The sequence below is a fragment of the Kogia breviceps genome, chromosome 6 (genome assembly GCF_026419965.1).
Source record: "Kogia breviceps isolate mKogBre1 chromosome 6, mKogBre1 haplotype 1, whole genome shotgun sequence".
Lineage (NCBI taxonomy): Eukaryota > Metazoa > Chordata > Mammalia > Artiodactyla > Physeteridae > Kogia > Kogia breviceps.
The window spans coordinates 110,690,996-110,705,770 of NC_081315.1; the positions used below are offsets into that span (position 1 = coordinate 110,690,996).

A 14,775-nucleotide genomic window follows, 5' to 3' on the forward strand; every position below is an offset into this window, starting at 1 on the left:
TGTCTGTCTCACTCCACTGCAGTGCACGCCTTGAGAGCAGGGTACCTGACTTTATAAGTCGTGGTTGCTGTGTGGTCCTAGGTTCTAGATGAGTGTGTGCCATTTAGTGTTTAATAAATATAGGTTGAATGAACGGATACTTTATAATTGTCAATAAATGGCGAATACGAAGAAAAACAACCCAGTTATGAAACAACGGGCCTTGTATTGGAATTCATACAGCACTATGAAAATTTTAGGCAGATTGCTAAAAAGATCTAAGGTAATTTCCACGTTACTAGTCAGAAGGACTAAAAGTAAAAGAACAATGTAAATGTATATAAGGATGACATAATTAATGCCAGCTAACGTTTATTGAGGGCTTATCAGGTATTGGGCACTTTTCTAAGCACGGTATATGCATAAATTTATTTAATGTCATACATCCCTATAAAGTAGTTACTAGTATTAATGGCCTTTTTACAGAGGAGGAGACTGAGGTATAGGGAAGTTAGGAAACTTGCCCAGGTCACACAGTTAGTAAATGGCTGGGCTGGATGTGACCTTAGGGAACCCAAAACACAACAGACTAGTGTTCTGAGAAAGGCTGTTTTGGAAATACTCCTCTACAACATTAACAATAGAAATTTCAAAAGTAATTATAATATCAATCATGTTAAGTGTTCCAGTTACTATGGCTGAGTAACAGACCACTCTAAAATTTAGTGCCTTGAAACAATATTAATCATTTACCATCTTTCGATGTTTCTGGGGTCAGGAATTTGGGAGCAGCTTGGCTGGGTGGTTCTGACTCATGAGGGTACCGTTATAGGGCAATGGGGCCCCACCATCTGAAGGCTTGACTAGGGCTGGAGGGTTCACTTCCAGGGAAGCTCATTCACACAGCTGTGTGTTGGTGCTGGGAGGATTAACCTGGCATGGCAGCTGGCTTCCCCCAAAGAAAGCAGTCTCAGAGACTATGGTAAAAACTTCAATGCCTTTTATAACAGCCTCAGCCTCAGTTTATAACAAACCGTCATTTCTTTCATATTCCACTGCCCAGGCAGTTGCAATGGTCCACTCAGGTTCAAGGAGAGGGAATACAGACCTCATATCTCACGCTCAATGAAGCAGTAACAAAATCACATTTTAATAAGACCATGTGGCATGGGATATGTTTGGGTGCAGCCATCTTTGAAAAATACATCTGCTATTCTAAGTATCACAGATATGCACAAAGTTATAGTTTCAAGGATATTCAGCACTGCTTATAATAACAAAAAATGACTTAGATGTTCATCAAAAAGTACCTGGTTTAGAGTTGGAAGATACAACGAAAGAGAAGACTCCATTTGCAACAGCCAAAACAAAAAAGATTAAAAAACTAACAATAACAACAAAAATTGCAGTGTAAACTAAGCAAGAAAAGCCCCAAACTCACAGATGTTCTTGAAAGATAAAAAAAAAATACTGTAACAAATGAAAAGATATATCATGTTCTTGGATTGAAAAAAGAAAAATATCATAAAGCTGTTAGTTCTCCCTAATTTAAAAATATAATGTGATCCCAATAAAAATATCAGCAGGTTCCCCCCACCCCCGCCATCTTGAAGTCAGACAAGTCAATTATAAAATTCATTTGGAAACATGCAAGAATAGTCAGAAAAACTGTAAATAAATATTGAACTCTAGTTAATGATATACATGTTGAAGTATTTAAGGATAAGTGTACTGATGTTTGCAATTTACTCTGAAATGCATACATAATACCAAATGGTGTTAACGCCTATGGAGGGAAATTTGGTAATATCTAGCAAAATTATATTTACTTTCTAACCCAGCAATATGACTTCTATGACTCTATCCCAAAGATACAGCAATAATATGAAAAAGTAGGTGCAAGGCTATTCATTGTAGCAATTTTGTAACTCAATTTTAATACAGCAAAATCCTGGAAACTAACCATATGTCCATCAACCTGGAACTGGCTTAATGAACCCTGGAGTACTATGGAGCTGTAAGGAATGAAGAATACCTTTTATACTGCTATGGAGCAAATCAAGCAAGGTGAAGAGAAGTGTGTATAGGAGGGAACTTCCTTAATCTGATAAAAGACATTTACAAAAAATCTACAGCTATCATCATACCTTATGGTGAAAGGCTAAATGTTTTTCCCTAAGATGAGAAAGAAGGTAGGGATGTAGTATACCTGGGCAACAAGAGAGGAGAGAGAACAATTACAAATCATTTTATGAGGCCCGCATTACCCTGATATGGAAATCTAACAAAGATATGACAAGAAAGGAAAATTAGACAAATACCTTCACGAACATAAATACAAACATCCTTAACAAAATATAAGCAAACTGAATTTAACAATGTATAAAAACAGCAATGCATCATGGCCAAGTAGGGTTTATCCCAGGAATGCAGAGTTGGTTTAACATCTTAAAATCAATCAGTGTAATACACATTAACAGAAAAGAAGAAAAGCACATGATCATCTCATTAGATGCAGAAAAAGCATTTGAAAAATTCAAGATACCTTCATAATAAAATGTTTCAGCGAACTAGTACTAGAGAGTGTGCAAGAAAGAGTTGACGCAGCAGGTTTGGGTGTTCCAACTGTACACATTACAAAGGAACTGGCCCTGGACCAGTTCCTGGGAGATAACTACCAAGCTCTTAGAACATCCTGCCTGATAAAGACTGTTTTTGTACCTCTGGGGCCTTGGACCACACTAGACAGTTTACACTAACAATGTGATTAATGTTGGGGTCTTGGACCAAGCTGTATGAGTTCGACCTCTGGAGGGACTAGAGACTGATTAACTAAAGTCAGCGGCTTGGGTGCTTCATGCATACATGACTGATCCTCAGTGAAATCCTGTGGGCTTCCCTGGTTGACAAATACTGTGTACATGTTGTCCCACATCACACATTCTCATTGCTGGGAGAATTAAGCACTGTCCACACTATTCCACTGGGAGGACAACAAGAAGCTTGCATCTGGTGGCTCCTGGACTTTGCCTTACGTGCCTTTTACCTTTGCTGATCTTAATCTGTTTCTTTTCACTGTCATACTATACCATGAGTATAATGGACTTTCTGGGTTCTGTGAGTCCTTCTAGCAAATCATTAAACCTGAGGGCAGTCTTGGGAACCCCTGACAAAGAAGGGAATTTCCTAACCTGATGAAGAGCTACAGAATACCTATAGCTAACATACACTTAATGTGAAACAATAAACCCTTGCCCCATAATTAGGAACAAGGCAAGGATGTCCATTGTAACCACTTCTATTCAACATGACTGGAGGCCCACATCCTAGGCAGTGCAATAAAGCAAGAAAAAGAAATAAAAGGCATAAAGATTACATTATTTATATATGGCATTATTGTTTATAGAGAAAATTACAAAGAATTTACAAAAAAACTGCTAGAACTAATATGTGGATTAATTAAGGTTGCAGGACAGAAAGTTATTTTGTAGATACAAAAATTAATTGTATTTTCTATATACTAGCAATGAGAAATTGAAAAGGAAAATAATAATACCACTTACGAGAGCTTCAAAATATCTAGGAATAAATTTAACAAAAGATGAGCAACACCTCTACTATGCTGAAAATGACAAAATATTGCCGAGAAAAAGAAATTTAAATATAAAGACAGAAATCAATGAAAAGATATACCATGCTTGTGGGTAGATATTAAGATAACCATTCTCCCTAAATTTATATATAGATTCGATATGATCCCTATAAAAATCCCAGCAGGCTTTCTGAAGAAGCTGACAAGCTGATTCTAAACTTGCTATGGAAATATACAAAGGATCTAGAATAGCAAAAATAATACTGAAAAAGCAGAAATTTGGAGGACTAACATCAGCTGACTTCAAGATTTACTACAAAGCCACAGTAATCAAGATAGTGAGGTACCAGAATAAGAAAAATCTGATTAATAACACTGAATAAAGAGTCCAGAAACAGATATACACGTATGGTCAATTGATTTTTGACAAAGGTGCCAGATCAATTCAATGAGGAAAAGAAAGTTGAAATATTGCTGGAATAAGTGGATATTTATATGGAATAAAATGAACCTCAACCTCATCTCACTATATCAAAAAATTAATCTGAGATAGATGATGGGCCTAAACATAAAACCTAGAATCACAAAGATCCTAGAAGAAAACATGAAAGAATAGCTTGGTAGACAATATAAAAACAGATAAATTGGACTTGCTCAAAATTAAGAGTTTCTGTTCATCAAAGGACACCTTTAAGAAAATGAATAGACAAGCCACAGAACAGGGAAACATATTTGTAGCACATATCCAGCAAGGAACTTGTATGCGGGCTATACAAAAATAACTCCAACACAAGTCAACAATAAAAAGACAATCCAGTAAAGAAATGGGTTAAACACTTGAACAGACATCTCGAAGAAGAAAATATACGAATGGTCAATAAGCAGAGGAAAAGGTGCTCTAGACCATAGTCTAGAGCAAGAGGTGAAAAAATTAGCTATTACTGCCACTCTTACTACTGCTGCTACTATCACTGGGTAATAAGAAAAGGCAGAGGGGTTGGATAGACTTCTGAAATCCTAAAGAAACATACATTTTTTATTCTGACAAGATGCAGACCTATGGATGAACAGAAGAAAATAGCTGACAAAATCCATTAATAATTCAAAAAATTCAGGGACTTCCCTGGTGGTCCAGTGGTTAAGACCCCACACTTCCACTGCAGGGGGCACAGGTTTGATCCCTGGTTTGGGAACTAAGATCCCACATGCTGCGTGGTGTGGCCAAAAATCTAAAAAAAAAAAAAAAAAAAATCAAAAACTTCAGAGAAGGGCGAATACTGCTATAATCAGTGCAAGGGACTCAGCAGGGTCTTCCAATTAGGGGCCAACTAGTGCTCATCTTCTGGGTTGGTGCTGTGGAGGGGGAAGGATTTGAGGAGTCTTGGTAGATCAGCAGGAGAGAGGTCTGGCGGGGGCGGGGGGGGGGGCAGCCACAAGCTGCTTGAGTGTGCACAGCCTTGTCCTCAGCCATGTTCCTCAGTAGGACTGGCCTGATGTCCTCTTAGACTGTCTTGGCTGACAGGTTACTCCAGTAATTCCATACACACATGGTGGTTGGAGACTGGGTCCTTAAACCATTGGCTGATTGACTGCCTGAGAAAGATAAATATGTGTAGAAATATGTTTGGAGACAAAAGCGGGCTTGGATCCTAGTCTGTAGCTTATCTGCAGAGTAGCCTCTAGTCTGCCACTTATCTGCAATGTGACAGGTTTTTTGTTTTGTCTTTTTAAATCCTCTTAGTCTGAGTTTTTTCTTCATCTGCAAAATGAATTAAATAGCGCTTTTCTAAAAAGGTTCTTGTAAACATTGAATGAGATCACCTGTGACAACGGACCTAGCATAGAGGTTGGCGTGCAGTAGGTGCTGCCCTGGCTCACCTCGTAAGCACTGGGCCTCAGTTTCCATATCTGTAGAGCAGCGTCCAGTATCTTCTGTTCCAACCAATAAAACAAGGTTCCTTCTGCCTTTTTCCATTTCACTTCTTTGATAATGAGAAACCTGGCTTCTGGTATCCTTCCAATATTAACACTCAAAGTCATTGCAAAGACTAAATAACACAGCAGACCAAAAAAAAAAAAAAAAGTACTATGGAAAAGCTAAGTACTTTATAAATTCTTACTGCTACTAATTCAGAGAGTAGAAATAACTGGGGGCTCTTCAGGGAAAGTGTCACTTAGCCAAACTCTTGAAAGAGGAGTAAAGTTTTGCCAGGCACAGAAAAGCAGAAAGGACATTCTAGGCATAAAGAACCTAGGTGGAGAATTGCTGGGTCACTGGGTGGTCATTTAACTTTGGAGAACTATTTGGCTGGTTCTTTTTTTTAAAATAAATTGGTTGTTAATACACTTTTCTTTTCTTTTCCTTCAATTTCTTTTTATTTATTTATTTGGTTGCACCAGGTCTTAGTTGTGGCAGGTGGGCTCCTTAGTTGTGGCTCGCCAGCTCCTTAGTTGTGGCATGTGGGATCTAGTTCCCTGACTAGGGATCGAACCCGGGGCCCCTGCATTGGGAGCATGGAGTCTTACCACTGCACCACCAGGGAAGTCTTACCACTGCACCACCAGGGAAGTCCCTGGCTGGTCCTAATAAAGAGTTACTTTATTAGAAGTAAGTAGCCATAAATCAGAGTTCCAATTATTAACCAGCCATAAATGAGAGTTCCAGTTGCTGCATATCCTCCCTAACATTGATCACTTTTATTTTAGCCATTCTAACATGTGTGAAATGGGATCTTGTGGGGTTTTATTTTATTGTGAAATAATCACATGCAGAGAAGTCTGTAGTACGAAGAATGCTTTTTCCTGAACCATTGGAGAGTAAGTTGCCAACCTGATGCCCCTTCACCTCTGAATATTTTAGTATTTCCTAAAAACAAGAGTATTCTTTGATACAGTCGGAATACAACCATCCGTATCAGGAAATTCACATTGATACATTTCTCCCATCCTCTCCCTAGACCCCATTCTAATTTGACCAGATCTCAATAATATCCTTTATAAGAAAAAAATTCAGTTCAGAGTCACACACTGACTGAATCTAGTTGTCGTTTCTCTTTAGTCTCCTTTGGATTGAATAGATCTTAGCCTTTCCTTGAGTTTCAAATCCTTGATACACAATAATGTGCCAGTTATTTTGTAAGACATCCCTCAATTTGAGTTTGTGTGAACTTTCCTCACGGTTGGATTCAGGTTATGCATCTCTGGTGTAAAAACAATATGATAGGGCTTCCCTGGTGGTGCAGTGGTTGGGAGTCCGCCTGCCGATGCAGGGGATACGGGTTCGTGCCCCGGTCCGGGAGGATCCCACATGCTGCAGAGCGGCTGGACCCGTGAGCCATGGCCGCTGGGCCTGCACGAACAGAGGCTGTGCTCCGTGGCGGGAGAGGCCACAGCAGTGGGAGGCCCGCGTACCGCAAAAAAAAAAAAAAAAAAAAAAAAAGAAAAAACAAAACAATATGATATGATAGAAGTGATATTCTATTTCCATACTTCTCATTTCATCCTATCAGGCTGTACATGATTTCACTTTGATCACTTGATTAAGGTAGTGGCTGTAACCGTAAAGTTACTCTTTTCCTCTTTGTAATTAATAAATCCTGGGGGAGGGACTGCTTAGATACTATGCAATTATCAATTTCAAATTTTTCAATTTACTCATTTATTTATTCCTCTCTAGATGGGCTCATGATGCCCTACTTTATTCAATGGGTTATAATTTGCTACCATGTATTTTGACGCTCCAATTGTCTCTAATTTGGTCAGCAGAAGCCCCTTAAAACTGTCTTATGTCCTTTTTGCATGTCCCTGTCACTCTCTGAGCCGTTCCTAGCTTTCTGGAACAACAAAATGTTCCAGGCTCATTTTATACTTTCCCTGACCCAGCCCCAGAATCAGCCATTTCTCCAAGGAGCACTGGTTCCTGGAAGCTGAAAACTGCTATTAAGAAGCCAAGATCATGGGCTTCCCTGGTGGCGCAGTGGTTGGGAGTCCCCCTGCTGATGCAGGGGACACGGGTTCGTGCCCTGGTCCGGGAAGATCCCATGTGCTGCGGAGTGGCTGGGCCCGTGAGCCATGGCCGCTGAGCCTGCATGTCTGGAGCCTGTGCTCCGCGACGGGAGAGGCCACAACAGTGAGAGGCCCGCGTACCGCAAAAAAAAAAAAAAAAAAGCCAAGATCTGAGTGCTAAGTATTCTTATTGCTACTGGGATGTCAGTGCGTCCAGGCCCTCTCAGTGGACAGAACCAGAAAATATGTGTATGTGTTTGCAGACCTAGACACGCATACACATTTACAACCATATTTCATTTCTATATCTACCTATGTAAAATGAAAACCATGAGTTCACACCAGTACTTTTCATTCCAATCCAATTTCCCTTTCACTCCCCTCAGAGTGTGAAACCTGCCTCCCATTATCCGTATATACTTATTATGTGATCAGTCCCCCTTGTATATCACCAACTTGCCACCTCCACTGCCACTCCTCCCCCATGTGGACACGCCCCTGTCCTTGCTCGGGCTCTCACTGCCCATGCTGAGCCACCCCTCCTCAGCTTGCTCAGACTCTGACCTGCCCTGGGAAATGACAGCTCCCGGAAGCTGCAGACATGCGCCTTACGCTGCCCCACTCCATGGCTGCAGGACTGAATTGTTCAGGAAGGAGAGGGGCTTAACTGACTTTTAAATAAAGGGTTCCATTAATGTCTGTCGCCCCTTGTGTCCAGGATATGCTAATGTGCCAGTTTTTAATTTAAAATGAATAAAAGACTGCAATGCAGCAGACGTAGATGAAGTTGAGTGCTTTTTTTTTTTTTTTTTAAGTGATAAAAACAGATCCAATTATACACAGAATGTCTACTGAGATCCTCAGGGAAATTACAGATTAACTAGTTGAAGGCAATTTGAAAAAAGCAATTTTTAAAAAGTCATCAGAAAGATCAGTTTATGCTCCATGATTTACGTAAACTGATTTCTCTAACTGAAAGCTGAGCATTTCATAACAGCAATCAAAACAGTTTCCACCTGGTCAACATCTGTTTCCAGGTCCCTTATTTGAAAGACTTTGGGATTTTATTTAAAATTTAAGAACAGGAAGAGATAGAAGAGAGAGAGAGAAACAGATTTTCCAGTTTTAAAACTAGAAAATATGTGGAAGAATTCTTTGCAAACCTTAAATAAAGCCCTATACAAATATTAGAGAAAAATGATTAATATTCCAGAGTCAGGCATAGCTCTTACACTTCTTTTATGCCCCCAACAAAGACTCTGGGTAGAAAGGAGATATTTTTGATACCTTATATTATAGCACTCTCATTTCAAAGATGGCTTTCAGTCTAAGGTATCCACTCTGGCACAGGTACCCTGTACTCCCACAGAGCAGGAATATCTCACTCTACCTTAAGCCATCTTCACACTTATAGATATTTACTGGGCATCTACTCCATACGGAGTGATTTTCAGGCCAGTGCTACTCAAAGTACGGTCCGCAGACCAGTATGAGACTATGAACTCTTTGTTACTGGTCTGCTATGAATAAGTACAAAAATGAGAATAAGCATTTAGAAACACGTATAGCAATTTGATACTGCCATTTAATCAGGGGACTCCTGTCTCTGAACAGGGTATAGACCACTTCAGGTGTAATCAAACTATGGTGGTGGCTCACCAGCAGCATAAGCTATGAACTTGACCTGTGCAGTGGAACTTGACACATCAGTCCATGATGGACTGCAAAGAAAAAACAACAGAAGTGTAGTCCTTCACCTCAGAGACTTTGGTCTAAGCCAGCGGTCAGCATGTTTTTCCTGTAAAGGGCCAGATGAGAAATACTGTAGGCTTTGTGAAAGAACATATATGGTCTCTATCCCCATATTCTTCTTTTTTTTCTTTTGCTTCTTGTTTTACAAACATCTAAAAATATAAAAACCATGTTCACCTTGAGGGCTGTACAAAAACAGGCTAGATTTGGCTTACAGGCCATAGTTTGCTGATCCCCTGTTCTAGGTGGTGAATAAGACAAAAATCACAGGTGGGGGAAATATGGAGAGGCTGGTAAAAGGGTACAAACTTTCAATTATAAGATGAACAAGGTCTAAGGATCTAATGTACAACATGATGACTATAGCTCATAACACTGTACCATATAACTGAAATTTGCTAAGAGAAAAGAACTTAAATGTTCTCAGCAAAAAAAAAGAAAAAAAAAGAACTTGCTATATAAAAAATAAATAAAATACAAAAATTCAAAAAATAAATAAATAAATAGGTAAAAAAGATAAATATATGAGGTTATGAATGTGTTAACTAGATGGGCAGGACTCCTTTCATAATGCATACATATATCAAATCACTACAGGGTATTCTTTAAAGATTTTAAAATTTTGTATGTCAAATACAAAAAAAACTGAAATTTTTTTAAAAACCCACAAAATCATTGCTATGGACTTAGTATCACATCATATCACTTCTTGTTTTCTTCATCTCTATCATCATTATCATCCCCAGCATTGGCAAAATTTATTGAGCTGTTAAGATATGTAGGATATCGGGTTAGGGGCTGTGGATATAAAGAGGTAAAAGACAAAATTCTGCCTTCACCAAGCTTCCAAGCTAGTTGGAATGAGAGGACCAAATCACAAATAATACTATGAGTATGTTCTTTAAGTACCAAGTAAGTATAGTGAGAGCATGTGTTGTAAGTATACCAATTTTTCTTTAAAGAAGAAGGAAAAATGGAATGCAGCAAAATTTTTATCTTTTGTAACCAACCTAAGGGAGTAAATAATAAATAACTCAAGGTCATACACCTGGCCATGGGATTGGGCACTATTTCTAAAGTGTGTTTGCAGGTGTTTCAAGAGTAAAGGGCTCCACAGTGAGCAGGGCTCTCTCTTAGAAAGATGTAATCAAGGCACAGGGTCAGTGTTAAGACTCAGGGAACTCTATACGCTAAGAGTTTCTCAAACTTGTTTGACCATGGAACCTGTTTACAGAGTAACACTTATTTTATTTAGGTTGCCAGGATTTCCTCAGAATATCATAGGAAATTCTCACTTACATTATCCTTTACAATTAATAGTAGGATGTGACAATATTCTGATAATTAACTTCAAGCTACAATGATAAATTCAGAAGGTGCTGTAAACTTGTCTAGACTTCCTATCTGTTGTTTCATAACCTGTGCAATGTTAGAAGAAACATCATCTTTCAGGCAATACGTTTTATCGATCTCAAGTCTCCCTTGAAGCAGAAAAAATAGCCTGGAGCAGGCATGGAGGGAAAACCCCAGAAAGCTCGGCTGAGACTATGTCTGCCTTCACGGGCAAAACATTTTCACCCCGTTTGGAACAAGAGCCCTTTGGTGTGAGACATTAGTGTGATATTACCATTCTATGAAAATAAACACCATCAGAGAATAACTTTTCTCGTATACTGTGAAAGATTTAAAATACAAAACTATCAGACTGCCCCTTTACTAACAAATACGCTTTTCTTTCACCAAGAAAAAAACAAACACGAGAGTAGCAACAATGCCATAAAACATGAGAACTTGGGTTTCTCAAATCTATTTTATAAGAATGATTTTTAACAATAACCATCACCAATGAAAACAAAATAATACAAAAACAAAGAACCCACCAATCCAACTGGACAATGAAAACAACTCTACTTACAGCCAAATTACCTTCAGGAAACTTGCCATTCATTCATTCATTACACAGTCCTTACTGAGAGGCTTCCCTAGACTGGGGCAGGCATCATGCTGCACACTGGGCTAAGGGGGCGTGCCAGCAGCTTTCTAAGAGTGGAAGTGTCATACCTGACCATGACAATGCACAGGGAACCTACATAGGAAGGAGCTGTTAGACCTGAACGGTCTCTGAGGGGTCCCAGCTCGCCCAAGAACCGCCAAGAGTCGAGAGTCGCTGCAACACGCAAGAGGTTTATTAGGAGCCGGTGCACCGGGGTTCCTTGGTCCTCACGCAGGAGGCCGAAGAGGAACCCCCCCAAGCGGAATTACATACATTTTATAGTTTTCATTATGCAAAGTGTGGATATATCAAGGGTTTTTTCCTCATTGGTTTGTTTGTTCCTGGACCGGAGTGGGGACTTGGCTCTAGTTCCTTGATTGGTTAGCTGTTGGATGCCTGCTTTACATTTACCGGAGTGGGGGTCTTGGCTCTAGTTCCTTGATTGGTTAGCTGTTGGATGCCTACTTTACATTTACCGGAGTGGGGGTTGAGTCACATGAGTTATGGTTGGCTAGGGCGACCTTTAAACTCTGGCTTAATCATTCTTATCACCCGCCATACTGGTTTGCTGAGGTTTCATCCCCCGCCATACTTGTTTGCTCGGAGCGGTTTCTGCCCAGGGCGGGGACATTCCATTATCTTATTGCCAGCGAAAAAGCTTAAAGCTCAAAAGTATCGATAGGGAAGTAGGGGTGTAAGTATAGTTGAGGCCCTACATTCCCCCCTTTTCTTTTTGCAACTAATTTCAATCATGAAATTTCAGTCTCTCTCTGCAAGCTTTGATATTGTTGTCTTAGCATTAACACTTGTACTGCACTGACACGTTGTCTGATAAAGGCTATCAAGCGATTTAAAATGCATGGTCCAAAAGTTAAGAGCAGCAACAAAATAATGAGGGGTCCTAACAAGGTGGAAATTAAAGTAGTAAGCCAGGGTGATTTGTCAAACCATGATTGGAACCATCCTTTTTGATTTTCCCTTTCTTGTTGCCTTTTGTCCAGGCGCTCCCTAAGCCTGTCCATAGTTTCGGTGATAGCCCCAGAATGATCAATATAAAAACAACATTCCTCTTTTAATGCGGCACAGAGTCCTCCTTCTTTAAGAAATAGTAGATCTAATCCTCTCCGGTTTTGCATCACTACCTCAGAGAGTGAAGTAAGTGACTCCTTTAACTGAGTTATAGAGCTTTCTAATGCCCGGAGTTCAACATCCACAGCCTGTCTCAGGCTATCATAATAGTGAGGTTGCTGGATAAGGGCTGTTGCACCTGTCCCTATTCCAGCCGCCATTCCCAACCCTAAAAGCACAGCCAGGGTAAGAGTCACAGGTTCCGGCCCAAATTTGAGGAAAATTTTATCCGAGTTATCATGTGGGGTGTTAGCTAGGTCATAATGATCAGACATGCCCCATGCTGACATCCCAATTGCCAACTTACATACATCAGGAAACAGATCAGGCCACCAAGTCCAAGGGGGTGCGGTGTGACTAACCGACCAGATCACATCTCCAGTCTGGGAGATGACTTGCCAGGTCAGCCACTGGGGCATGTGAGGGCTAAAGTCACTCACGATTAGCTGAGGCAGCAGTCAGGATTATGAGCCGGATGATCGCAGGAGCTTGAGCTTGAGCGGGTTGCTGGTTTTCTGGACTTTCCATTCTGGTGTTGCTGAAGTTGGGAATGGGGTCAAGCCTCCGGTGGATGTTGGGGCCGCCTTAACGTGCGAGGCGTGGATCCAGGCGGCTATGCCGTCTACCTTGACTGCAGTTGGAGTGGTGAGCAGCACGATGTAGGGGCCCTTCCAACGGGGTTCTAGGGTCTGGGTCCGGTGCCGACGGACGTATACGGAGTCCCCGACTTGGAAGGGATGGGCTTCTGCAGGGGTCCCGGGCCGGTATGCCTCTGCCAACTGAGACCACACTTCCTTCTGGACCAGCTGGAGCCCCAACAGCCTGGCATACAGATCAGTGTTATTTTGACAGTCGGGGCTGATACCTTCCCCCAGTGTGAGCAGAGGGGGAGGTGCCCCGTACAGAATTTCAAAAGGAGTGAGGTGATAGCGAGAAGGAGTGTTTCTGGCCCGAAACAGGGCCAGGGGAAGGAGCACCGTCCAATCAGTACCGCCAGTCTCTATGGACAATTTAGTCAAGGTCTCTTTTAGAGTCCTATTCATCCTTTCTACCTGTCCTGAACTTTGGGGTCTATAGGCACAATGTAATTTCCAATCAGTCCCCAGGTATTTGGCCACACCCTGACTTACCTGGGCGACGAAGGCGGGTCCATTATCAGATCCTATTACCTTAGGAGCTCCAAACCTGGGGAAAATTTCTTCTAATATCTTCTTGGCTACCACATTCGCTGTCTCCTTTTTGGTGGGGAAGGCTTCTATCCATCCTGAGAAAGTATCTATAAAGACTAAGAGATATCTGTTACCGTATCTTCCTGGACGGATTTCAGTGAAGTCGACTTCCCAGTAAGCTCCAGGTCGGTCTCCTCGGAGCCTCTTACCGCTGGCCACATTTCCTTTGTTTGTGTTCACCTGCTGGCATGGAATACATTCCCGAGCAATGTGCTCGGCTAATTTAGTTAGTCCCGGGACATCATATCCTGTTTTCTGCATCAGAGATACCATTTTCTTAGTTCCCAAATGAGTCCATCTATGAATTTGCTGTAGCATAGATTTGGCTTGCTGGGGGGACAAAGTTTCTTTAGTTATGGCTGGGGGTGTTACCTCTTTACCCTTTGGTGTTTCTGAGCCTGTTAATTCTAGGATGATTTCCCCCAGAGCTACTTCTCGTGCCACTCGATCAGCCATATTATTGCCAGTTATTATTGATGAATTCCCTCTTTGGTGTCCGGGACAATGGATGATGCTAACTTTTGTAGGGAGCATCAGGGCTGCCAGCAGGGCTACAATTTCTTCCTTATTTTTGATTTCTTTTCCTGCCGAGGTCAATAAGCCCCTCTGCTGGTAAATGGCACCGTGGACATGTGCAGTGGCAAAAGCATACCTGCTGTCCGTATAAATGTTAACCTTTTTATTCTCTGCTAACTCTAAGGCCTTTGTCATGGCTATCAGTTCAGTCCGTTGAGCGGATGTTCCTTGTGGCAATGCAGCCGCCCATATGACTTCTTTTCCGTCTACCACCGCAGCTCTCGCCCGCCGCTTACCTTCATCCAGAAAACTGCTTCCATCCGTGAACCAAGTGAAGGCGGCGTCAGAGAGGGGCTGGTCCATCAGGTCGGGCCTTGTTCCATGGGCTGCCGCTAGTACCTCCTGACAATCATGGATAATTGTGGTGCCTTCTAGGTCAGGGTCAGGCAGCAAAGTAGCTGGGTTCAGCCCCGTGGCTGAAGTAAATTTAATGCGGTCCGAATTCAGGAGCAGAGTCTGATAATGTGTCATTCTGGCGTTGGTGAGCCATCTATCAGGCGGTTGGCGAATTACACTTTCTA

General features: G+C 41.3%; 1 protein-coding gene across 2 annotated transcripts in view; it reads right to left on the minus strand.

Annotated features, from left to right (window-relative positions):
- Nucleotides 1-14,775, minus strand: part of STX18 (syntaxin 18) — a 128,280-nt gene that overhangs the window by 25,268 nt on the left and 88,237 nt on the right. The gene's annotated exons all lie outside the window — the stretch shown is intronic.